This window comes from Lissotriton vulgaris, chromosome 6, assembly GCF_964263255.1.
Source record: "Lissotriton vulgaris chromosome 6, aLisVul1.2, whole genome shotgun sequence".
Lineage (NCBI taxonomy): Eukaryota > Metazoa > Chordata > Amphibia > Caudata > Salamandridae > Lissotriton > Lissotriton vulgaris.
In genome coordinates, this window is record NC_141694.1 from 1211453004 (window position 1) to 1211480084 (window position 27081).

Consider the following 27081-nt stretch of genomic DNA (forward strand, 5'->3'; position numbering starts at 1 on the left):
AAATTGACTTTTTAGACATTCAATTAGATGTTAGTCAAGGTTGCATTATATTAAACCTGCTTCGAAAACCCACGGTGGGTAATTGGTGATCCATGATAAAATGCTACCCAAAAAACACAAACTAAGGATAGGCACCCACTACTTTATTTCTCAAAGAGAATGCCAATATCAGAAATTCGGCTAATCTGAAGTGGAGTATCCATATGGTGAGCCTGAAAGAGCTAAACAAATTGCTCCACAATTTCTTTTAGCCCTTGCGAGTAGTACCATCTTTTCCCTCATGAAAAGGAGTATTGGGCACAAAGGAGTGGTTATGAATTGTGAGTTAACGTATCCAGTGGCTTGACATGATAATGACATACAAGAAAGGAATGCTAGCTCACTGATGATTTTTGGAATTTACTGTATTAGACCGCGGAGATAGGGTGGCAACAGACCAAAATCTCCCTGCAAACCTGAGTCAAAATACACCATCCTGGGAACCAGGGAGCCCCAAGGATTGAATAAGGATGATAAACTGAGCTTGTATCTTGACAATAAACACGTGTTATTCAGCGCCAAGATTTCCTTGGGTGAACGTGCATTTCACAAATACACATGTGATGTTATGTTACAATTGATCAACTTGGTGGATATGGCTGTTGATGCATCACATGGTTTGATTTTTTCAAAGTTCCTTCCCCTTCTGTTCTTTGCATATATAATTTGTATCACATGTATTTATTTCATTTATTTCTCTACTATCAAGCCTCCCTAACTACATATATCCATTAAGTGCTTGTTAGTTTAAACCTGGATTCATGTCCTTTTTCACTGCCTGGACACTTGTATTATTACCGCACATATACTTGAAAATCATGTATCACTAATTCACTGGCGCATGAATTATATTATGATTCCCCCTTTCCCATTTTTGATATCAAATTGATTCAGTGTTATTTAACCACTTCCATTCTAATGACAAGGTCAACTCGTCATGGGTTTTACCTGCCCTGTGCTTATGACGAGTTGACCTTGTCATGAACAATGGTAAATCTGCAAATCCAGCACCCAGCGGGAAAACCCTTAGCAGCCAAGGTGTTAAAGGAGTATTTGGCACGTAATTGCACTTCCCTAGTTGTGTGGCATTACGATGTACTGCTGGCTAGAGCTGATCTGCACATCTAATTCGGATAGCAGCCCAATGAGGTATGTCACAAGTATTGGGGAGCAGAATTTCCCCAGTGGCAGCTATTGGTCCTCATACAGTGGAATTGTGATGAGCCTTCAATCAGACATTATCGTATAGCATACATACTGAGGTAGTCATTCTGAAATTATACATTGATGTAATGGTGTATAGATCTGGAAGTGCCTGAAGAGTAGTATTACTTTCTCCCTGTTTTGTGAACCATATCCGTATTACTTTCTAAGGAACATCCATGGAGAAAACAGTGAATCTAGGGATATGTGGTAAAATTTAAATGTTGATATACAACGTACCATTGTGCGTCTCTAATTAATGATGTATTAGTTGATACATTATTAGATTTCAGGAAATGTGCTGTCAAGCATAGTATTTGAAAAGTATTTACTTAGTTGTGAAAATAGGGGCAATGTTATTAACATTTTTACATAGGTTGTCGGGGCACAATCATCTGACGTAGGCGGCATTGCCAAAACTTTTTTTCTGCAATACACGGTGATTAGTATGTTTTTGAGTGCTGATGAATTGGGGAATTGGAAGGGAATCACTTGAGTGCATTACCAAATGTGTGGCTGCTAGCATTGCATCCACCTCAGCTCCTACCTGGAAAGTTTCAGGGTGATCCGTCAAGCAAGGGGCAAGAGAAAGGGGAGGTCCCAAAATGTAAAATCCGGATGTATGACATTATTACGCATGCTTTTACAATGCATGCTGTTACAATGCAGGTTTTACTATGCATACCTTTACAACGCATTACACTTTGGGGTGCTGGATAGTGAATAGTTTAATTTACTATTCCAACTCCAGTCCCCGTGGACACTAGGGAAGGTGTTGGATAGTAAATTAAACTTATTCCCTATCCTAGAGCGCCCCCCCAGTGTAATGCGTTGTAAAGGTATGCGTAGTAAAACCTGCGTTGTAATAGCTTTGCGTCATAAAAGTTTCGTTGTAAAGGATGTTTCCCGTAAAATCCCCATGCATTTTCTATAGACTTCTTTGGAAAAGGCTACAGCAAAAAGTGCTTAATGTTATTACTCCAAATCGGCAGAAAGTTACATATTGGTCCTCAGATTGTGTTTTTTTAGATTTGCTGTAAATTCATTCAGTAGTTTTTGAGATATCAAGGGACAAAAATAATTGTATAGCTGGGCACTTGAGTCCCTGAGAGTCTCAAGAGACTCTTGCGGTAGCGCTAATTTTAAAATAGAGCAGGGAGCTTTATTTGCCTTAAGCCATCATACTCAAGTGGGAATCAGACTCCTGTGGGACTGAGCGACCTGATTGGCTGTCAGTACCATGAGAACAATGTTGCTGGCAGCCATTACATGACTTGAAGACATAGTCCCCTGTCCTGAAATTTATAATAATAATAATTTAAGAGGGCAGGGCAGGGATACCCTGACCTAGAGGTACACCTCTGTGGCGAAAAAGAAAAGAAATCACAAACAATGTTGTGGTCCCCCTCGAGACAAAAATTGCCTCTAAAGGTACCTAAAATCCCACACCTGGGTTGAAATTGTTCAAAATGCTATCGCCTTCCCCCTAGGGCTGACTCAGATGATATGCCCTGGGGAAACCACCCCTGGGTCATAGTGGGACCTGTATTTGTTCTCGTTTTGCAAGAACATTTTTATAACTCCTGCCAAGCAAGAGCAAACAATAGGTACACTTCCAGTGGTAGGAGCTTTGAAATGCCCCTTTTGGAGCTGTCTTCTGATCTGTTTCTCTGCCTGCACTGATGGATGCATGCAGGAAAGCAGATCAGAATACTGATCCTACCCAAGGTAGGAGCATTGGTGGATGCTTTGGGCAGGGGCAATGCTAGCTCCTGTTGCATGCAAGAAAATGGCTGGGCCTGTGGGGCACTTGGGGCTCTCCCATGACCGCTAACAAGAGTATGGTGGGTTCCCTAGGTGGACACCAGGGCTCCTGCCTTTTACTAATGCAGTCCTTAGTGGTAGGGGTTACCGGGACCAAAATCAGCCCGGGGAGGGGAGCCACGCTTGCCCCCACTCATTTATTCAAAAGAGTGGACCCAGGGATGGGGTCCCCAGGCCTAAAAATGCTTGGAAAGGGGGTTCACTTGGGGCTCCCCCCACAGTTCCTAACAAGAGTATGATGGGTTCTCTGGGTGGGCACCAGGGCATCAAACCTTTCTAAATTCTGACCATGGTGTCAATAATTGCTCAGGAGGGGGGCTGTGTGGCCCCTCTCCCCTTAAAAAAATATGCAGCCCTGGGGCATGGGGTCCCAAGAGCCTAAAGAGGTTCAGGGAGGGGGGCCAGCAGGGCCCCAGTTCTTTTTTGATATATGTATGGCCCTGGGGGATGGGGTTCACATAGTCCTAAGCGGCTTGGGGAGGGACCGCGCTCCGCTTCATTTTTTGGAAATGACCCTATATAGGGCCCCGTTAGGATGTCGGGTGGATCGCCATCACCATGCGAGTGGTGGCGATCCACCTGACATCCTTTCCCGCCGCCACCCATTTCCCCCTGCCAAATTACTATGGTGGGGGGGCCGCAGCGGACGGAAAGACTGTCCGCCGCTTTTCCGCCCAGTCAAGGAGTTGACCGGGCGGAAAAGGGTTTCATATGGTGGCGATGTCTGTTAGACACTGCCATCCATATTAGGGTGAAGGCGGTGTGAGAAGGTGGCCTGATATGCAGTGCTCACTATTCTAGTGAACACTATGTATCAGTCCAGCAACCCTTATTGATGATTGGTTGTAAGTCAACCTTATAGACCAGCTATCCTAGTAGCATGGATACGAGCAGTCTAAGGCTAAAGACTCGAGAGGGCGTGTTAAGCCAGCTGTTTACCACACATATACCCCTTGAACACCAAGTGAAAGGACACCACACAAGTGTTATGAAAATAAACAGTTATTTATTAAAGATCACAACAGCCCTGTACTCTTTATGAGGACAGGGTACTAAGCACAAACCAAAACTCTTACAAAAATACTTAAGTTAGCACAGTATATACAAATGCCCGAGGGGCACGGAAAACCATATACTCTGAAAGTGGAATGTGAAATTCCTAGCAGGTAAGTACAGTACTAATAGCTTTTGGAATCGCTAGGACTTGGCTAGGGAATCGTTAGATTACTTCTAGGAGGCCTAGGGGACTCGGGTGCAGTGTGTGCACTCTCACGCGAGATGCGGACAAAAGTCTATGGTAGCTAGGAATTAGAAAGTTAGTGTTCTCGGGCGAACCCGACCTGGTAGGGAGAAAACGAAAGTAGATTCTGACCCTTGGATAGTGAGGCTATGCTGGGGCACCGAAATGCCGAAGTTACCTAGCCCAGGGGCTGCAGCTGCATAGGTCTGAAAAGACGTAGGGAATCCTCGTAGACGGACCAGGAGCCGGAAGAAAAGATGCTGGCCGGTGACCAGTGAAGAAAGTTCAGTTGGATCCAAGCCTGGATCTCGAAGATAGATGACACCTGAAAGCAGAGGGGACCAAGTTCGAGACTACTAGCCAGTAGTCAGTGGGCACCAGGAGGGCACCGGATGGTAGCCACCTCGACAAGGTGAGTGGGTGACGCTTGAGCTCGAAGATCTCACGGACCATGAGGCGTTGTCGGCGACCAGGATGGAGGATCGAGCTGTCCCACGAAGATAGAAGCTGTCGGCGTCGCTGGACCCAGGATTGGGCAACAAAGCCTTGGCAAATTCAAGCCCACGCGGTGGACTCAAAATGGCGTCTGGAGTGGACCAGGAGGGTCCGGGGTGCCTCTCTTCAAGAAGGAAGCAAGGGCCAGTCTGGAGCAACCAGACCAGCAGTCGTGAAGTCGTCGGGCGTCGTTCAGAAGGCCACAAGCCAGCCGGCTAGTAGCCAAACAACGCGGTGCACAGCAAACAGCAGAAGGGCCCCACGCAGATCGTGGAGATGCAGGGAGGCTGACCTTGGGTGCTGGAGCTGCGCAGGGTCGGGGCTTCTCGGACCCCAAAGCACTCACCAGTGGAGGACACGGTGGGCTTGCAGTAAAGATGTCGTGCAGTCTTGGCGATCGTCGGTCCCTCGAGGTCTCGTCGCACTCACGGTTCTCAGCTTGGCTGTAGAGGTGAGTAGAGGTCAGAGGTGCCAGGGAAGCCGGGTCTCGTCGAGCTGGGTCGTCGGATTCGTGATGAAGGACTTGCAGCAGACCGCAGTGTTCTTTAGGATGGTGCCCGCTTGATGCAGGGTGACTACTCCTTAGCCACAAGGGAGAATCTTGAAGAAGAAATCGTGAAGTCCTTTCGAAGAAAGTGGTATCTTGATTCCAAAGATGATCTAATTTGAACAGGGGGCCCGCTCCTATCTTTATACTAAAAAAGGGGGCTGACCCGGTGACTAGGTCCTGCCTATGGGTGGGACCAGGAGGGGGGTGGTTACACCCCTCTCCCCTGCCGGACTTCCCCAGGCCAGGGGCTGGTGTGCCCCTGGAACTGGTTCTGACTGGCCTATGCGTAGTGAGCACCGGGGTGCCACTCAGCAGTCACCTTCCTGAAAAGCCCTGCCTACCCAGGATACACAAAACCATGTCTGGGACGGTGCTAGCACCGCCCCGGACAGGAAACCCTTTGTCCAGGCCTCCCTCGCTGGAAGGACTCCCAGCAGCAGGAGGTCAGACTCGTGTCTGTGGTGGCAGCATCCATTTTGTGGAGCTGAGGCTTCAGTTAACTTTAACCGGGGTTCACAGTTACATACATGTCGTGTCCCTCTAGAAGGGTGGAATGCTAACCCCGTCGCCAGAATTGGCGAGGGGTTAGTATTCCAATTCGTATGACACCTTACTCGACATGTTTTGATAGAGCAATACCAAAGATAGCATTTAACCGCGAGGATTATAATGCACTTAAGAGTATATGGTATGCGATATCATGGAACAGCTATTAGGACTTGATTCCGCAAGCTGCAGACAGGCTCAGCTCATGCCAGAGCACCATCTCACACGATTCCAAGCACTCTGCCTTCAGGATTGTCAAGGCCTGCCATAGGAGTGACTGATAGGAATCTGTGTGTCCATTTTAGGGTTAGGTATAGGTATACTACACCTACAGCAAAGGGTGATTACACGACTTTGCCCCAGCTGTCATGCAGCCAGTTGTGTCAAATTTAGGAGGCCAGCCAGGGGTGGCATAATACATGCTGCAGCCCCTGGCAGCCCTGGGTACACCTATGCCCTGAGTTACAGGGTCTGATAAGGTGGCCCAGTACCAATTGGTAGATGCACCTAGGGTACATGAGGTAATTTAGAAAGAGAACAGCCAGGCTGTGGGTCTGATTGGCAGGCCCACAGCCAGAGAAAGTCGTAAACCAGTGAAACAAAAGCAAAAAATCTGGGTGATCATAGGATTGCAGACCCTACTCTCCTACAGGCGGGGACAAGCTTTTCCATGGTGGCAACACCGCTAAGGAAAGGAATGCGGGAATGTCTTGTGGGGGCCCGTTGCGGGCCCCCAGGGACTCCTGGGGTGTGGGGGGTGCACATGGGGGGGCCTATGGTACCCCCCTGCACTTCAATGTACAAAGTGACAGGCACCGCACAGTGCCTGTCACGTTGTGCATTGAAGTGCACAATGTGCATTTTTAGCATTGCGGCCGGTGGTGCTCTCAGCACAGCCCGTTGCAATGTTAAAAATGCAGGATGCGCCTCCCGGTGTGGCGGGTGCATCCTAATGGCCCCCGTGGGACTGACGCCCGAATGGCGGGCAGTCCTGTTTTACGTTGGGAGCCATCCTAATTGGCCCCCTAGTGTTTTAAAAAACCCAAGGTACCCACAGCCAACAACTGAGCCACGCCAATTCATGTTTTTTTATTGTATACCGAGTATAGACCAATTCATATGATGAAGAGTGAAAAATGTATACCAAGGACACCTATATATTTCTGAAATGAGCACAATATATGGAGTTTAGGACCGTATTTATTTGTACATCTATGAATTTTTGGGCACCAATAATGGCATATCAGTTAGAGGGTATTTTTTTCAAAATATCCTGTTTCTTACACACTGGCTCACATGTCAAAGGCACAAATGCAGTGAAATACATTTGATAATAACACATTTCTACTATTCTATGCTCCCATTTGTCTTCCAATATAAATGGTAACTCACTTGTGTGAGTAGGTCTAGTGCCAATGACAGGAAAACTGGCTAAAACACAACCTGGACACATTGAGGTGTTCCACTGAAAACTGACCTTTTTTTCCAATTAGGGTGTCTGTGAATTTTAGACCCTAGCTCTGCGGGCACCTAGGGAAACATGCACATTTTTTAACACTATATTACCAGGGGAGTGGGGGGCGTGTGACTTGTGTATCTCTAACTAGGTAATTTCACCAAGAAACCTTTGTAAACCTCAAACTTTGGTAATAAACACACATTTTGTTCACATTTCTGTGAAGAAGGTTCTGGAATTCACAGGAAGACACACATGCCCACCTGTCCCCTGAGAAGAATGATCCCCCATATGTGTGGGTGGGCTACGAGACCACAACACAAAAGACACTAAAGCGGTACGTTGTGAGATAAACCCTCGGGGTAGCTGAGGTATTTGGGGCTGTGCTGGGGCACAACCCATGTAAACCTATGAAACATGGACATTTTTGAAAACTAGGCAACCTGAGGATTACAGTGTGGTATGTGGATCCAATGAGGTTTTCTAACCCAAAATGTCCCACAAAACTCAAGCTATGCCTTAAGTCACAAATTTTACGCATATGTCTGTGATGGGAGCTTCCAATATCCACAGGACTCCAAAACAATCCTACCACCTAGCATTACCCCACTTGTGCCGATAAAAATGCAATGCCACTTGAGTGACTGGGACTATTGCCTACAACAGGTAGGAACCAAACCAAGATCATTGTAATGGGAGTGCTTGCTTTCCATTTCTGCCCATTGAGGGTAATCACCCCATCCACCCTCCCACCGGGGGACAGAAAGACTGTCACCGCATTATTTTGGGGGTTAGATGCATGGCCAGGCCTCTAGAAGGCACGGATCAAGCCAAGGTCAATGTAATGGGAGGCCTTGCGTTCCATTTCTGCCCATTGGGGATAATCACCATCATGCACCCTCCCACAGGGGGACAGAAAGACTGTCACCCTATTATTTGGGGGGGTAGAGGCATGGCCATGCCTACATTAGGCAGACCCCACCCCTATATTTACTGAGGGGGCAGATCAAGATTAATTACCACACCCATCCCCCCTGGTATGGGCGAAAAGACTATCTGGCATCTTGTTGGAGTGAAGGACTTGCCAAGACCATGGTATGCAGCCCCCACCCCTATGATTAAAAGTATTTTTTTTTAAAACATTCCCTGGTCTCCAGTGGGCTTTCTGCCTCCGGGGTGCAGATTAGGGGTAATCACATCATCTGCCTTCCATGGGGGGGAGAAAGACTGTTGCATGTCTATTAGGTGTGGAGGCACAGACATGCCCTGGTGACTAGTGATCTTTATGTTCCCCCATGGGTGCAGCTTGGCCGTATTCACCCCCATCCGCCAACTGCCCACCCAGGGAGAAGAAAGACTGTTGTCTTAATCATTTAAGGTGGGGTCATGGCCATGCTCTGATGAGCAGCGCCCTCGCCTATATTTTGATTTATTAAAATCAGTGGTGTCTAGTGGGTTTATGCTCCCTGGTGGGTACATAGGAATATTTACCCCATATGCCCCCTAGACATTTTTGGCGGGGTTTGAGGGAGCAAAAGTTCTTGCCTAAGGAGTCATTCCCCCATCTCTGTTGGTTAGTGGGTGTATCCCCGCGTGGGGGTCACCTCCTGCGACGATCTCCAAGCAGGGATACACAGATCAGAGGTACATAATATTTTTTTAAATGTTGGTTTTCCCGGCTCTCTTCTTATATTCATCTCATAACATACTATATCTTCTTTACAATCTACCTGCACATGCCTCAGCTCATGTACTGAGTCATAAATACTGTCTGCAATAGCTACACACTAAAAGGCCAATGAAGGGCAAGATGTGCTAAAGGTATCTGTGATCCTCTTTTTGAACTTATGGTGATCAAAGCAGTCTTCTGACCGACAAAGTTTGTTGGCATGTGTCCTAGTACACCAGCTTCCATAGAGGAGCAAGCACTCAGACGCACGTTGCTTTGTTCCCTCATGATTATTAGGGGTGATTACGATCTTTTGTATCAAGATGATGAGGACAACATACAAGATATATTATCGTCAAACTTTCCAGGTCTTAGATTTAGGCAAAAGCCTTTGACCACCAACGTCCAGCAAAGATCATGTTTTAGATTAAGACAGGTCTTACCTTTTGCTTGTGGTTAAACACTGACACTGGGACTTATTTTTCATTATCAGATTTTGACTCGGAGGAAGAGAGAAACAGGCAGAAAAGGTAGGCTACAAGGCATTGGTGAACTTGATGGGTCCTCTGTTCGCAGTTTTAGATAGCTCGTAAAACCTTGGCTGTAGCAAAGGTTCATATTCTACACCACTGGAGGAAACAGACTGTATCCACCTGAGACAAATGATTCACAGAGCTCTTGCAGATAGGCCCCGTGAAATAATCTTATATATGATTAATGATAGACTGACCAGGTGAGGGGTATTTCACTTGGAAAGCAGGAAAGTGAATGATAACACCTATCAACTACAGTGTAGAGTTCACAGAGACACAACATGTTGTATGAATTTTAATGAATACTGAACAGGTACTCTCATATGTGAAATCTGTATTTGCATTTGTTCCGACAATGTCCAATAGTTAGGACCTTATATTATTAAAGGAGCATGAAGCTTTCCTTTCTTACCCCCTCTTTTGGACCATAACTTGATCCTTTGCCTCTAGACCCACACCAATAGGTAGGAATGTCATATTGACCATATTGCATGGTCCACATTTATTCTGCTCCATTTTATGCGTTTTTTATGTGTCTGTAGATGTCCATTAGTTTTTGCCTATTATTGACTATTAGTAATGTAAATTAGATCAGCTTCATTATGATAAATGTAACCCTCTACATGACTATAGAGTAGATGTTTGCCCGGTACCTTTCTAGCCTATGTCTCATTTGTCTAGTACATACTCAATTTACTCAAAACATAATTGTTAAAAAAGAAAGAAAGTGGAAGAAAAAGGCAGGAAACAATTATAAAGGCAGAAAACAGAGATGAAAAAGAATCTGCACGAGCGAGAGAAAGAGACAGAAAGTATAAGTTTGTGAAAGAAAATCTAACAGTCAACAGCACATGTGGTGAGATTTTAACCCCTTAAGTGCTGCCTCAGTGCATTGGCCGACGGCAGCACTACCTCCCCAGTGCTGCGCACGACCATTGGACGTCCATTCAGCACTAGTTCCAATGGACAGCGCAGCACTGGGGAGGAATGTTTAATAGCATCTATGAGGCTAAGAAAGCCTTTGTTCTCTGCATTTATTTTATTTACAGCTGCTCGTTTTAGACCAGTGTGTGCTGGTCTGAACCTCTTATTACATATGATTGGCCTTTTAGATGAAATTTCTTTTTTTTTTTTACACCCCTCGGCCTAGGCATTGCGTCCTATTCACAGCAAAAGTACGAGAAAGGAAGAAGATTTACACCTCCATTGTATTAAATGTATTTTCAGTTTTAAATCATTATTATTGATTTTTATACGATAACAACAATACAACAAAGACCACCTACAACCCTTGGCACGTGGCTGAACATTTGGATGCGTATTGGATAGGTGATAAATAGTTGAGAGAAAATTAAACAAAATAAAGATTGATTAAGGATAAAATAACAATAAGGGAGGAGGTACACTAAGGGGGAGGGAAGCGTCAGGTTCCTAATGCATCGGCGCCACTAAAGGGGTACTTACCGTCTAGGTGTGTGCGGTAGGTTCGGTAGCTGTCAGGCATAGAATCCACAGGTAGTGGGGGCATGTTAGCTTGTGAAACTCATCCGCCAAATACGCTATGCTTGGTTGCCACATATTATCAATTCAGGGTAGCGGCTGTTGCCATTCACTTCTCCATTCCTAGGACCCCCCACACTTCATGCAACCACACCTGATGTGTGGGTATCTTGTCTGTCCCCCACTGAGCTAGAAGAAGCTGCTTAGCTGCCCCCAGGGTGAGGGTGATGGCTTTGCCCCTGGGCGATTTTAGCAGGTAGGTGAGTGGGTTGGGAAGGCCCAGCAATATGTAACTGGTGAATTTGGGTATGTCTGTGTTGAAGATTGTGTTGATGGCGGCTACGACCCTTGCCCAATATTCTTCTATCTTGGGGCACTGCCATAGGAGGTGTGTGAGTGTGCCCTGTTGTCTGCGTTGTCCCCAGCACAGGTCACCTTCCTTGGGATCCCACTTAGCCACTCCTGCTGGTGTGTAATACACATAGTGAGCTATTTTGAGGAGCATTTCTTTACTGGTTGTGTTAAGGGCAGATGTTCATGCCCGGTGTAGGATGTCACTCTACTCTTTGTCAGAGAAAGGGTGTTCGCATTCCTTTTCCCATCTAGCCCTAGCGGGCGAAGGCAAGGGGCACAGAGGCTGCATCAAGAACGCATATATGTTCAACAGCAGTTTCTTGTTGGGGCTCCTCGTAATGAGCCACTTCTCAAAAGGTAGTCGGGGCCTGCTGGTGTAGGGTTGGATCCACTGTCTAGTGACCCAATGTGCTACTGCCAAGTATTGCCATTTCGCCGATGTTGGGAGTGGATAGTATGCCTGTAGTTTGGCAAAACCCATGAGCCCGTCTGTGTGAAATAGGTCTCCCAACCATTTGCAATTGACATCCTGCCAAGCCTGAGCCCTCCAATGCAGGGGGGATGCCTATCAGCTGGGTCTGCGGGGATATCTAAGTGGAGAGGTTGTGTCTCAGCTGTACCTTGTCCCAGACTCCCACTATTGATCTTGTCACTGGGGAAATGTATATGCCCATCGGTCTATGAGGGCTTGGGCAACCACTGCACTTTCCAGATGTGTATTCCTGCTTTGGCTTGGTATATGAAGCACCAGTTTTTTTCGGTGAGCTTGCAGGACCACTCTACCATGTATCGCAACTGGGCTGCCTGGTAATGCTTGCTGATGTTGGGGATCCCCAGTCCCCCCTCCACCACCGCAAGGAAGGTTCGTGACCTAGACACTCTCGCCCTTTTACCTTCCCAGATAAAGTCTTAAATTAGGGTCTGCAGCTTGTGCAGGATTTGCGTGGGGGGCTGGAGCGGTAGAGTTTGCGTCACATAGATTAACTTGGGAAGTAGCGACATTTTGATGGCTCCCAGCCTCCATAACCACGATAAGTTATGCAGCTTCCATTTAACGAGTTCTGACCAAGTCATGGCCAGTAAGTTCCCATAATTATATTCTGAACTGCAAGGGAAACTGTTCGCTGAGGTGCGTTCCCTCAGGTTCCTGCAACATCTTGATTGCATCAGGGATTTCTGTGGATTTATTATGAAATCTGATGCTAGCCCAAATTCCGAGAGCACCGCCATGATGGCCTGCAGAGAGTCAGATGGTTTCATGAGGGTCAGGGGTACATCGCCTGCTTATAGCATGATCTTATGTTCCCTCCCTCCCATCTCAATCCCTGTCATCCTTGCAATATCCCTTATACTTTCAGCTAAAGGCTCCATGTAGAGTGCGAATAGTAGGGGGGACTGGGGGCATCCCTGCCTGGTTCCTCGCTCTATGGGGAAGGTGGTGAACTGTATGCCATTTACACAGATATTAGCTTGCGGAGCTGCATAGCACATCTGCACCCAACCTCAGAATCGGGGACTGAGAACTACACGTTCCCGGTAGAGGACCGGCCAGTACACTCGATCAAACGCTTTCTCCGCATCTATCGTTAACAGTAGCGCTGGCATATGGGAGCGCTGTGTTTTATCCAGGAGGAGGCATAGCCTCTTTGTGTTATCACTGCACCCGCATTCCGGAATGATTAGTCCTTACACGTATGTTGCCAACCTGAGTGCCAACACACTTGTAAAAATCTTTGCGTCTAAATTCAGCAATGAGATTGGGCGGTGGGATGTGCGGTTTCTGTGGTCTTTACCTGGCTTGAGGATTACTGTGATGTTGGCATTGCGCATTGATTCTGGTAGCATCCCTTTTGTGTCAATGGAGTTGAATAGGTGTGTGAGTATCAGTGCTAGATGGGCAGCAAAGGTTTTATAGAATTCCCTTCCATAGCTGTCGAGACAGGTGCTTTATAGGGTTGCAGCTTATGTATGGCAGTGAGGACTTCCTGTACTATGAAGTCCTTCTCTAAGGCAGTGTGCACTGGCAACTCTGCCTCAGTTGAATATACTCAAGATAGGTATGTCTCTATCTCTGCATCTTGTAGCAGAGTGGCAGTGTAGAGGGCCCTAAAGAATTCCCCGAAGGAGTCTGCGATGCCTTAGTCTGTGGTGAAAGCGCAACCGTCATCCACACATATTTTAGGTATCCATCATTCTAGCACCTGTGCCCGCAGTCGGTGTGCTAACATGCGTCCCGCATTGTCTGTCCTGGCCCATCCGAGAGTGTGATCTGTCCCATTGGCTCTCCATTGTAACATTGACCTACCATCAACTCCTTGTCTGGAGTAGAGAGCAGTCAACCCAGGGCATCCCTAAGGAATAGTTCCTGCTTGTCCATGGGGGCATAAATAGTGGCACTGTGTACCTAGTGCCCTGTATCTGTATGTGTAATGCCAATACCCACCCAGGGATGTCCACGAAAACACCCTCCACACTCCCTGAAAAGTGTGTGGTGAGCAGGATGGAAACTCCTGCTTTCTTGGTAGTACCCGAGGAGAAGTATTGACGGGCAAACCATCGGGAGCGCATCTGCCACCAGTCTTGTTGGAGCAGGTAAGTTACTCGCAAAAATACACACGTTGCATTTGGTGTCTTTAAGATATGAAAGTACAGCAAGCCACTTTGTCATGGATTTAAGGCCCCTATAACTGAGGCCAAGTATACACACCATTTGTAATGTCTTTGCCCCCCATTGCGTGCTCGCTCAAGTGCCCTGACACCTGCAACCTCCCTAAGGAAGGTGAATAAAATCAAAAATGTGGAGGGGTAGGAAAGGGAAGAAATAACAATTAGAACACAAAACCTCTCCAACCGGTCATCACATTCAACGGTTTGGGGTCCATGTCACAGCTGAGTGTGCAAGTTGATATTGAGATGAGTTATTTCAGTGAGATCTGACGCCATGTTCCTATGGCTGTGATTTCGGTAGTTGGCTGCAGCAGGGTTTAGCGGCTCTTGTTCGGGAGGCTGACATCAATCGCACCAAAGCAGTGGAGGACAAGTTTATTCAATGTTTTCAGCCCCTGTCTGGCAGAGCGCCTTGGTCTCCATCTCTCGCCCGATGGTTCGTGGGATAGTGACCTAGAGGGGTAGCCTGTCATAGGTCTGGCAGCTCTGGTAATGCACATACATCAGCTAAGGTGTGGACCAACCGGACCACCTCCTTCCATATAAACGGTAGTCGGAAAGGGTGCCCCCACTTGTAGAAAATCTCTTGGGCTCGGAGAAGATCAGTTAGTGGCTTCAAGGCTCTGCAGCGCTGCTGTGTAGTTGGTACAGATCTTTATAAAGCCCAACCTTGAAGCCCTCGAATTCAATGGATCCAAATTCTCTGGTTTCCGCCATTATTGCTTCCTTCTGCTTGTAATAGTGCAGGCATGAGATTGTATCTTGAGGCTGGCTTGGTGCAGTTACTGGTCTCCCGGCTTGGTGCGTGCGGTCCAAGATTATCTCCTGGTATTGTAAATAGGGTGTCACGTGTTTGAAATGCTGTGTCACAAGTCCCTCCAAGCCTTTCAGGACAGCCCAGGCCGGCATTCTCATAATACATATGTTTTCGCGTCAAGAATGGTTCTCTAGGTCTTCGATCTGGTAGCTCAGTCCTGAGATCTGGTGCCCGAACTCCAAAAACTCCTGGCAGTGTCCCTCTAACTCCTCCTCTCTGGCGTCATGGTTCTGCTCGACCAAGTCCAGCCTTTGATTGAGGTCAGCAATGTCTTGCCTGATTCCCCTAATGTCTGAGGCGATGTCGCATTTGAGCTCCGCAAAGTCCTCTTGAAGACTGCGGAACAGGCGCTCCATGAATGCCTGGGTGACTGGGGATTCTGCCCATCCCCCTCTTTGCCACAGGCCTAATCAGTGTATCCCCCTTGGTCCTCGGCTTTCCACACTACCTTTACCTTCTTTGTGTTTGAGCGGACAAACATGTCCCTTACAGAGGGGTCTTTCTTAGTTTGCTGATGGGTGGACATCCTTGCTAAGGTGTATTTCCCCTGCTGGGTGACAACTGTTCCACTTCCCCCAAGGTCCACCTTCTGTGGGTCTCCACTGGGTAGTCTGATGTGGGGCAAGCCGGTCGCCGACCCCACAGTCACCCACAGCAAGGAGGGGCAAGTCCCGGCCCTTGTGCATAGTCAAAGCGAGGTGGGCCGGCTCACTACGAGTGGCCTGCAGAAGGCCACGTTTGAGGGCCCTTCCCTTCAATTCAAATACTGTGGCTTCGGAGGGGGGAGGGCTGAGCTGATGCAGGTCTCAAGGCACATCTCCAGCTGTATGAGAGAGGGGGACCCAATGAACTACCAGGGACCACCACCACTCACCCCAATGCACTGGCCTAAGTGGGCCTTGTTGAAATCCTCTGTGGACTCAGGGCCCAAAACCCTGGGGATACCACAACACACCTACTCCATGGTCCCCACTGGTGGAGGGTCCCTCCAGGAGAAATCGCCTCCCTCACTGTCACAGGCCCCAGTGGAGGACAGAAGCCAGACACACACTACAATTGCTTGTGGCAATGTGGGCCCTCCCCAATAATGGGTTGCAGAAGGCCTCCAATGCGCGCCCTCACCTCTGACTCCAGCCCCGGGGCTCAGCACTCGGTAAGGCGAATCCCAGCGGCCACCGGCAGGTAGAAGAAAAGCAGCTCACAGAGGGAGAGGGGTGGTAAGGCCCCCGGCTCCCCCCTCGTCCTAGGGCCAGTTTCAGTCTGTAGGCCGGGGCGAGGAGACGGTATCGAGCACAGTCTCTCCCTCACACCGCAGCATGCGAAGGACCACCTACACCACAGCATCTTCACTCACCGCACAGGTGGCCGCCTGAAGGGGCCAGTGGGCCTCCACCACGTCGCTGAAGCCTGCCCCTCTCCATGGAGCCTTCAGTCCAGGCTCGCGCGTCTCTCGGGCCGTCCTCACTCCACCACCTGGACTGCGTCCTTCCCCGCTCCTTGATCGCTGTTAGCCCCTAGGTCGCCTCTGCCTGCTGGCCACTGTCTCTCTGTCTCTCCAGCTGAGTAAGACTCCAACTTCCCTCTTCAAGTTGCATCTGGGCCTAAAAACCGACGGAGCTCCAAATTGTGCATCCTACACCACCGCCATCTTGGACACGGCCCCTGTAGTACATTTATTTTTACTTGCTAGCAACTCCTTTCCAAATTTCTGGTAAAAAGTAAAATTGGTTGCAACTTACGTACAACACCAAGTTTATATTTGTAAACTGAGCACATACTATAGATGGGCGCATGTTACATAAATTACAGAGCTGTTACCATGCAAATCTCTGGAGTATCTGGGAAACAGAACCATGGCCTGAATAAACCAGTAGAATGATACAACTCAAGCTTAAGAGTAGTAAGTGGCAAAGTCAGGCACTGTAAATATGCGCAGATAAAAAAAACCTGCAGAATCTATACTAGTCAGCAAAAAATTATAGGAACACCATAAAACAGTTGAAATAAATTGAAAATTGGATTCAAAAACCCACATAAACCTAAAGCAGACCTAAACCTACAAAAGCTGCAACACCGTCCCCTCAGATCTGCAAATGTAAGCTGCCCACACATAACAGGGGAGTGACAGATTTTTCTTAAACGCGGGATTGGTAGCAGGTCCAGTTTGGGCACTTTCAGATAAGCCCTAAGTGCCTCTTTATTTAGACACTCATTATTTTTCAGACTAATATTTACACAGACTTGGAGCTTACAATTAGCTTTTATGGTGTGCAAAATTCCTGCACAAATTCTGCCAAGTACAACTTGGATATGTATGACTAGTTAAAAGAGGTTGATAATGGAAAAAAATATTTGTGGTGTACTAAAACCTAAAATCCAAGTAATTCCCCAAAACCTGTGGTACTCAAAGTATGGCCTGGGGGCTGCATGCGGCCCTCCTGACCTTCTCAGGTGGCCCCCAGATGAATGATGGCACTGGGCTGTTGTTTACTTCAGAAAACACCAACATTCAAAATATGTTAAATAAACAGGAAAGTGTTTATTTACAGGCAAACCAAAGTAATAGAAAAGAAGCAAATAATGGCATATTACCAAGCAATAGCGATAATTATCGCTATTGCTTGGTTAGAGACAAAAATTTACTGCTGAGCTGCGGCGATTTTTGCCGCAAATAAACCTTTGTATTACCAAGGGTTAAGGCAAATGCGATAAAAATCGCTGCAAAGCATGAATATCGCGGACTTTTCCGCGATATTCATGCATTACCGAGCTAATGCTCTTAGCCATGTTATCCACCTCCCATTGGATAACATGGCTAAGAACTGCTCAGGGCAGGTGTTAGCTTTTGGAGATATTCGCGCTTAGCGCGAATATCTCCAAAAGTTGGTATTAGGAGATAGCGAAGTTAGCGACTGTTTTCAGTCGCTAACATCTTGGCACGCCCACTTTGTATGTCATTAGTGATAAATATCACTGACATGCAAAGTGAGGCCCAAGATGGTCGCTATCTCCTACTAGCTGTCGCTAACTGGTGTTAGGGACAGCTAGGTAATAGGGAGATAATTTTATCTCCGCTTTCTTGGTGTTTAAAGCCAAAAAAGCGGAGATAAACCCCCTTGATAATATGCCTCCTTGCGCCTAATTTTGGGAACACATTCAGTTTTTTCAACAGAAACATGTACAAATATGATAAAGTCCCATCATAATTCAAAAAGGGTATTTCATTGACATGCAAATGCGTATCACCTTAGTGTATCAGAATAAAATGAGTGCATTCAGAAGTTTTTAAAACTGATTGTTTTAAAAAATGAGTGGAGAAGTATTCATTCCTCTTCACACCCTGAGAACAATGCCAATAGCGAACTAAGAGGCAAGCCAGTTGCTATGTGGAACCTTCTGGGTGGTCAGGGTGGTTATTATAGTTGGACAAATTTATTATTTATTAAATCATACTCAAGAGGCCTGTACAGCATATATCTTGGACACATGTATTTCAATGGGTTCTTATTTATTATAATGAAGAAAAATTAGGCAAAGTGAAGCTAGGCAATTGCCTTGGACCAAACAATTGTGCCAAGTGTGGAAGCTGGGATTGATTGATTTAATCCTTAATTAAGAGGGCAGTATGGAAAGAAAACCTTAAAATAACTCAACGACTCACTGGCCATGCTATGTATAAGATTTGCTTCCATACTCCCACCTTTACTCCCCACAAAGTCCCACGTCCATCAAGGAGGCATGAATGTGGCCCTCGGGCACATCACAGACCGTGGATTGTGGCCCCTGGGGAAATGTTTGCGAGTACCCATGCCCCATACTGACATAATTCACCCAGAATAGTGTGGTAACCTGAACATTTTTTACGCAGAAACAAAAGCTAGTGATGGGGAAAGGTGTTAATTTTGAAACCACATTCACAAATTATTCCCTATTCTTGCCTCATTAACTCAGAATGGGGTATTTAATCAGCAAAGAGTCATACTGCAAGATGCGGAATCACAATCACCCGGGGCAACCTTAGTGCCTGGTGCGTGCAAGTCCCTTTTAATATTAATAATAATGTTCGACCAGGAGCTGGACGCAAAACCTATTCTTTGATGAACCTCTCTTTTGGGAGCATAAATCAATAGTATTTGCTCCCAAATTTTGAGGCTAGCGAAACCTTGGAGAAATTGCAGGACCAAATAGCACACATATGTGGTTTGTGCACATTAAAATGGATCATTGGGGCATATTATCAAGACAGGCGATAAAATTATCGCTGCTTTAGCGGCAGAAAACTGCGGCTAAAACGGCTATAACGGGCTTGATAATATGCTCTATGGAATTCCAATTGAAGCTCAGGTTAGATGTCATTCAGATCTAAAATGGGCTTTAATTGGAATTCCATAGAGCATATTATCAAGCCCATTATCGCCGTTTTAGCCGCAGTTTTGTGCCGCTAAAACGGCGATAATTTTATCGCCTGTCTTGATAATATGCCCCATTATTCTGTGCACTTGTCCAATCGCAAAGTTACTGTTATATGATTTTTACGTGTCTTTCAGCAGCTGGGTAGTGAGGATGCCCTTGTTTTTTGTCGTATGTGTGTAACAAAAGATATTTCGCAAAATAATTTTATTTTCAGGGACTTTGTAGCAAAAATGAGTTTAATAAACTTTCGAATTGCTCGGAGAAATACTGTGCATACACCAATCTCTTCTGCTTCAATACACTTTTAATCGTGCTCTTTTATTCTTCTAGTTGTGATATATATTGTTTTTGTACAGAGTTAAAAGCCTGCGCATTAATGAAACGAGCTTTGTTCAACTGCATGCTTGACTTGACTCATTTTCCTATTAATGTATTGACACAGGATGCCTGATGCAGGCAAGTGCAATCGGCATGTTAGTTTGAATAAGAGGTTTTTTGCTTTTTTGTAATAATATGTATTTCTTTGTATTCCTCCCATATGCTGGAACAATCCTGACAGCACATTAAAAAAGTATCCTAAAATGCTTTCTAAATCTATTTTCCCGAGAATCATCACATTATGGGGCATATTATCTATTAAGTGGCGGTGAGAGGTGTCAGCCTCCTTGGCTTAACCCCTCTCATCACCACTTCGAAAGCTCCAGGCTGCACCATATGTGTGCTGCTTCATGCAACACACATGTAAGTCACCAAATAGCATTTTAAAAAAAGGTTTGTTTATTTACAGGAAGGGACACCTTCCTAAACATAAACAAACCTTGGCATTTAGCTTTTTCCATGTGTGCTGCACAAGGTAGCAGACATGGAAAAAGCAAAAACGAGAAGAAATTAAGCATTTCTCTTCGTTTCGCCACCTTAATACCAGGATTTTCCTGGTCTTAAGTCCGGCACTGCCACCTACTATCGCCTCTCTTGATAATAGGTGGCAGCGTCAAAGTGAATGGGTGTTGCGGTGGAACGCCCACCGCAACACCCGCTGCATGCCCCTTTCAAGTTAATTTTAGCCTGAAAGGGGCCTTATTACCAAGGCATTGTTAAGCTTTAACACTGCCTTGGTAATAGGACCTGGCCCGATCGCCACCACAACGTCACAAGTGACGTTGTGGTGGTGATAGGGGCTTGATAATATGCCCCTATGTGCTTCAAAATGCCATCACAGTTTGTTTTACTGCATTGTATACATTGTATCACAAATGCTAAACCAGCCAGCCGGCAATGTTTAGCCATATACATGAATAAGGTGGGCTTTTTTCCTGCAGGGGGACTTTTCATTCTTGTAGTAGAGCCTGGCCCAGACTTTGTGATCTCTTTTATTTTTTTACAGAGTTTTATATATTGCGAACTTGACCTGAATCGGGTATCAGAGTGCTTTACATAGCAAAAGTTGCATTACATGAGGATTCATTCATTTTTTTAGGCTTGGGGAGATTAGGTGATTAGGCCAACTCCTCTCCCCTCCCTCTCCTCTCTGATACTAGTGATAAGGCATCAATAAAAAAAAATTCTACATCACGTTCAAACTCATTACAGGGATGCACAGTTTACAGATGCTATTTTGAGCTACTAAGGGGGCACAAATGAAGAATCAAACCTAGTGCTAGATGCATAGCAACACAAACAAACGCCACTCAGTAATTTGAACCCTCTATGCAAATAACAGTTAGGACCCAATTAAGGGGCCTTATAAAGATTTTTGCAGACAGATTACAGAAATGTTGAGGAGTCCCATGTGCGCCAAACTCTAGTTGTGGCTGCTCTATTTGTACTCAGGTGAATTGGCATGATTCTGGTGTGGCCGCCAGTGACTGTAGCTTAGGAAGCCTTAGACAGATAGCAGAGATGGACAGGCTGTACCGGGCATCAGATTTTTCCCCTGGAGGCTGGAAGTGTAGGGGGGCAGTTTTGGAGCAGTGGCGCCTGGTTTTGCAGAGGTGCTGCAATATCGGCCCCCAGTAGCAAAAGCAGCAAACGTTTCCAGCCTCCCGGAGGCAGGCAGGCCTTCCCCAGGGGCTGGCCTGAGAAAACCGCCAGGTCTGCTTCGGGTTCACAGTCCGGCCCTCACAGATAGCCCCATGACCCTCAAGCCACCTATCCAGATCTAAGATCACCCTCCCTAAATAAGACAGGCATTCATGCATGCTTTTTCCTGTTTGGAATGCCAGGTAAAGCCTGTCAGCCCTGAACGGGAAAACACGGAATGATCTCTACATGCTGGTTAAACACTACCACCTGTCAATTTTGGGAGTTTGTTTTTGTATAACAAAAAAACTTTGTTGCGGGTTGCACTAAACATGGTGCTTGCATAGCGGATCTTAATCGTTTTCAGAGGCGCTGATGTGATATCAGAGATCTCCACCTCCCTCAGCTCCCCTGGTGGAACCGAGTACATGGTGTAAATCAGGTGTTTAGAGTTTAGTTAGCAAATTTTCCTTCTTCCTGGTGGTAGCCTTTCAATTTCTGAAAAGCTGGGACTTTAAATTCAGTCATATTTAGACTTTTGTGTTGTTGGGATGACGAAAAGTTAATGATCGTATGTAGGCGTCAGTAGGTGTATTCATGATAGTTTCACATATTCAAGCAGTGGTGAAACACCCCACAAGAAGCATGATGTTACCACTTCAGCCACGGCAATAAGGACTATTTCAACTGACAGGTTAAACCTTCAGAATACATAGATTCTACATGACATCAATGATATCATTCTCAGAGGACAATCAATCAATCAATCAATCAGGAGTTTGTATAGTGCGGCTACTCATTCGTAAGGGTCTCAAGGTACTGCGCAAGCCTCCATGCTGCATACAAGACAGGACCTAATTTCTATAACTGAGAACACACAGGACCCCTGCTTTATGAGGCATTACCTCCAGGATTCATATAGCATACACAGAATCACCATGGCAAAACCGGCAGGGGACTAGCAATAATTTTAAAGAAATTGATTGTAGGTACCAAAATGAAAGACATTTGTCTGTCGGCTTGTGAGTCACTACTAATAAGATGCACCTCCACCTCTATTTTAATCTGCATTTTTATACTGCTTTACAGGTCACCGCTGAATAGTGGAGGTTTCACAGTTACCTTTCCTGTGCCACATTGGACAGTCATCACACTTGAACATCTGGGTACAGAATCATCTCTCATCTGGAGCAACCATCAACTCATCTTTGTCATGGAAACGGGAGTGATATTCGGTCACAACTCTTTCGCATGACAACCTACAGACAATGAAACAAACTCAAAATGGAACTGTTAAAAGATGATATTGCATCATGCTTAAACCTTGAAGAGATTAGCAGTAGAAAAACTGTATGACTGGGAAAAAATAATTGTCAACTGAATAATCCTCTTACAATGTTCCATCCAACAAAAAGAAAATGAAAAGCTGTAGAAAAGAACAATGATGACTTATTTGCTAAAATGATTGGGTGGCAAAACAACCTTAGCACATTAGAAAAGATAGCCCTGACCAATTTAGAACAATGTAGGGATTTAACAATCAAACCCGGGGATAAGGGGGGTAGTACAGTGGTAATGACCACCACAGATTACAACAATAGAATGTTGAATCTGCTAAATAACTTATTACATTATCAAAAAATCCAATAAACAAGAATGGATTGCACTGCAAGATAACTTCAATAGAATTTTAGGTTTTGTCAAAGAAGACAAAGTAATTTGTCCTGAGGAATACACTTTCTTTTAAAACCCAAATCCCAAAATTCCATCATTGTATGGATTACCAAAGGTGTACAAAAACCTTGAAGACCCCCAATGAGGCCCCTAGTCTCTAGTATTGATTGTTTAACAGAACCACTTAGTAAATATGTTGATACATTTCTTCAACCCCTGGTAGTTAAGCAAAAGGCATTTATTAAAGATACTACATCTATCATTAAAAAAGTTGAAGGGTTGCCATATAGGGCAGACATGCAGTGGTTAGTGACTCTAGATATAGAGGCCCTCAAATAAACATACCACAAGATGCTACCATCAAGATGTTAGAGAGCCTATTGAAGGTGGACCAAGGTGACCTATCAGTACATTCCACATTTATATTGGAATGCGTAGAAATTATCCTCAAAAATAATATATTTATGTTTAATAATGACTATTACAAACAGGTAAAGGGCACCAGCATGGGAGCCACCTGTGCTCTCAGTCTCGCTTGCCTTTACGTGGCAGCCATAGAGGACAAGCTTATCTTCAACTCAGTAGCCTCTTTTTATGAAAACATCAGCCATTGGTCCCGCTACATTGATGATGTGTTTTTTATATGGAGCGGGACCAAGGAGCAGCTGGATGATTTTATAGTTTGGTTAAACCAAGGCAACAGTAACTTGAGGTTTACATCCTATATGAATAAAGACTCCTGTGATTTTTTAGATATTAAAATAAAACTTAGCTATGGTAAACTGGAAGTTGAATTGTTTGTAAAAACCACAGATCGGAACACAATGTTACATTATAATAGCAATCACCCGATCTGTCAGAAAGATAACATCTCTTTCGGCAAATATCTACGTCTTAGACAAAATTGTACTGACATGAAGGATTTTAACAAACATGCGGATGTTCTAACTAGTAAATTACTAGATAGAGTATATCTGAAAAGACTCACGAGACAAGATTACAAAAGGGCTACATATTTTAATAGAAACTCATTGTTTACTGATAAAAACCTTGACACAAATGATGGAGAGCGACCTTTAATTTTTGTAACAAATTTTTACAACATTACCAACAAGGTAAAGAATTTAGTGAATAGGAATTGGTCACTACTGAAAGATAAAAATAACATACAAACAGCCAAACCTATGTTTTCTTTTAGACGCAAGGTCACCATTGGAAATCACTTTTGTACACACCTATAGAGAGGAAATATGTTTAAAACAAAGTAGTATCAATAATTCTCCCTTCCCAGTAGACAACTTTGCATATAATGCATGTACAAATTGCAATACAATCATAAAAGGGAACACTATTACCCACAATGGCCGGCAGCACAAAATTAGAAACTTTATGAACTGTAGAACTAGTAACATAATTTACATGATTACATGCCCCTGCAAGAAAGGATACATCGGGGAAACACGCACTAGAATTACTGAGCAAAAAACGTCCATTAGAACTAAAAAAAGAACCGCGCCTTTAGTTGACCACTGGTTGGAAAAAACCATACGATTGACAAATTAAAATGGTGCAGAATCAAAATCATTCAAGCCAGCAAATGAGTTGGGGACATAATGATTAAAAGAAAGATAAGAGAACACTTTTATATGTCATTCTTTAACACCTACAAAACCGTTCTGAATAATAAGGAAGAATGGGAAAGACTGATATAAACAACAAGTATAGAAGACGGTAATCGTACATACTGAGGCAGACAATGATCTTGAACATAGATGCCCATGTAGATTCTTTTACGTCACTGTTTACAAACTGCTAATATCCATCAGTTTGCCCTGGGGTAGTGAATCAACAACATAAATATTTATGATTTTATATGTTAAAATGCTAAAATATTGTCATAATATGTGTTCAAATAATGTATAAATAAATATATAAATGTTCTATGAGCGTAGTATTATTCAGTCAATTGCTTAGACATGCCAGGAGTCCAAAATACTTTATTCCATGCTGTATCAAGCTAGATATCTATGAACAATAAGATAGTCAAAATGCATCACTACTGTTATGGCTGTCTAGCGGTAAAACATTTTCGGATAGTGACTTGATGTTTAGATGTTTTGTATAAGAAGGGATAATGGTATACTTGATAATAGATGCGAACATTGCGGATTTGCACATAATAAGATGGCCGCCAAGACGGCATGCAATGATGAGCGAGATAGCTGGTTACGGCTGCATAGACGACCTTTATATCTGCAAGGCGTCTGAGGATAAGCCGTATTTATCACAAGATATACGTGATTTATAGATACACGGGCGTAAGGACAATTTGAATGATGAAAGTTTTCGTTTTTAACTTTTAAATATAATTTTCTATTAATCCTTGTTTCATAAAATGATATTAACATTTCTCTAAGAGGTAATAAATATTCATACACAACCCATGTAGAACGACTAAATATAGTTGGCGGCTGATCGTAACAATTTTGCGGCAGCAGAAGTAAATATGAGATTGGATCAGGCAAGTAAGTCTGTCCTTTATTACAAAAAGGAAAACCAGCCTCTCTGGAAAGGCATTACACGTCCTTTCCGGAAATTCCGCAAGAGCAGGGAGGCCGACTTTGCTTTTAATGGTGAGTGTTGGGCGTGAAGATATACTATAGATTATCGGGTGGACTGTAATAATAGTGCCCCATAGCTCTCTCTCTTCTTCTTTTTTTATACATGGGAGATAAGAATGAAATGCGAGAGAGGTGGAGTATATAAGACTAGTTCTGTAAGGTTCGTATATCGAACGCGGTCAAAATAACGTTTCAGATGTTAGTGGCCAGCACGTAACACGCCATCTCGGGTGTATACTGTTTTACCACGTCAGTTACAACTGACAGCCCATGTTAAAATGCCAATCAGAACTTTTGCTGTTTGCAGTATTTACAAAGGTTTATACAATACAAACATTAAGATACTGAGTTTGATTAAAAACCCGAACCTTTACAACGGGTATGTGAAGACACCTGTATATGCATTAAAACTTAGAAAGTAGTTGGCATTACCGCACTCTTAATTTTATTGACTTCTGGTGGGGTTTACAATAACCTATTCACCAAGTGTTATTCAACAGGAAAGTGATCACCCTATGTAGGAAAGTTTTACTTCCTCATAAATCGACATAAACTTATTTTATAAGATAGTCGCCATAGACCGTCCAAACTAAGATGGTGAATTTAAATAGATAGTTAGGAATCTTAAGGTTTTTGAACGCTTATTACAGAATGGATCACACAGACCTTATCTGTTGTTTCAGATTTATCTACAAACTGTGAGAAAAACTACAAACAGTAGACGTAACTCTATACGGGGCGCATCGTCCACTGGCATAATTGATAAATGCAAAGAGTCTGTAACTCAATGATTTTAACGGTAAGAATTAGAGTTCAGGCACACTATTACAGCATGTATTGGGGAATTTTGATTTAACATGGTTGGTTTGAATAATAATAAAATATGTTCTATTTCCAAAATACAGAAAACTAAGAACCTATACCAGGAAATTGATTTTAGAAAATAACACAAATACGGTGGCTCTTGCGGAAATTTAAAAAAACGGTAAAGTAAGCTAAATAAGGTAGATATAACAATGAGGATCCACTTATTTAATCAGTTAAAAGAATAGTAATTATGAATTCAAATCTAAAGGTACTTATCATTTTCCAGGGCGATTGTAAAGCCAGAATTACCTATGAACTTGGAGGGCCATTCCCCCACAAAGGAAAACATGATATAAAGAGGTATGTGTTGCTGACTGCATTCTGAAGTCATATAAAGGAGAGATAGAAGTTGGTCAAAGAATGCTTAGCAGCAGAGTGGAATGAAATTGATTTGCATATAAAAGAAAAGACATGTATGATGAAATCCCTTATGTAATAAAAATCACTTTATGTTTTTTGTAAAATTTGTAAACAATGCAAAGACTGACAGGCTGGAAGAAACCTATGTTATAGTATTTAATTGGAACCGAGAGTAACTTAGCAAAAGGTATGTGATTTAACTGAATGGCTTTTTTAGAGGCTGCTTTTTGATGT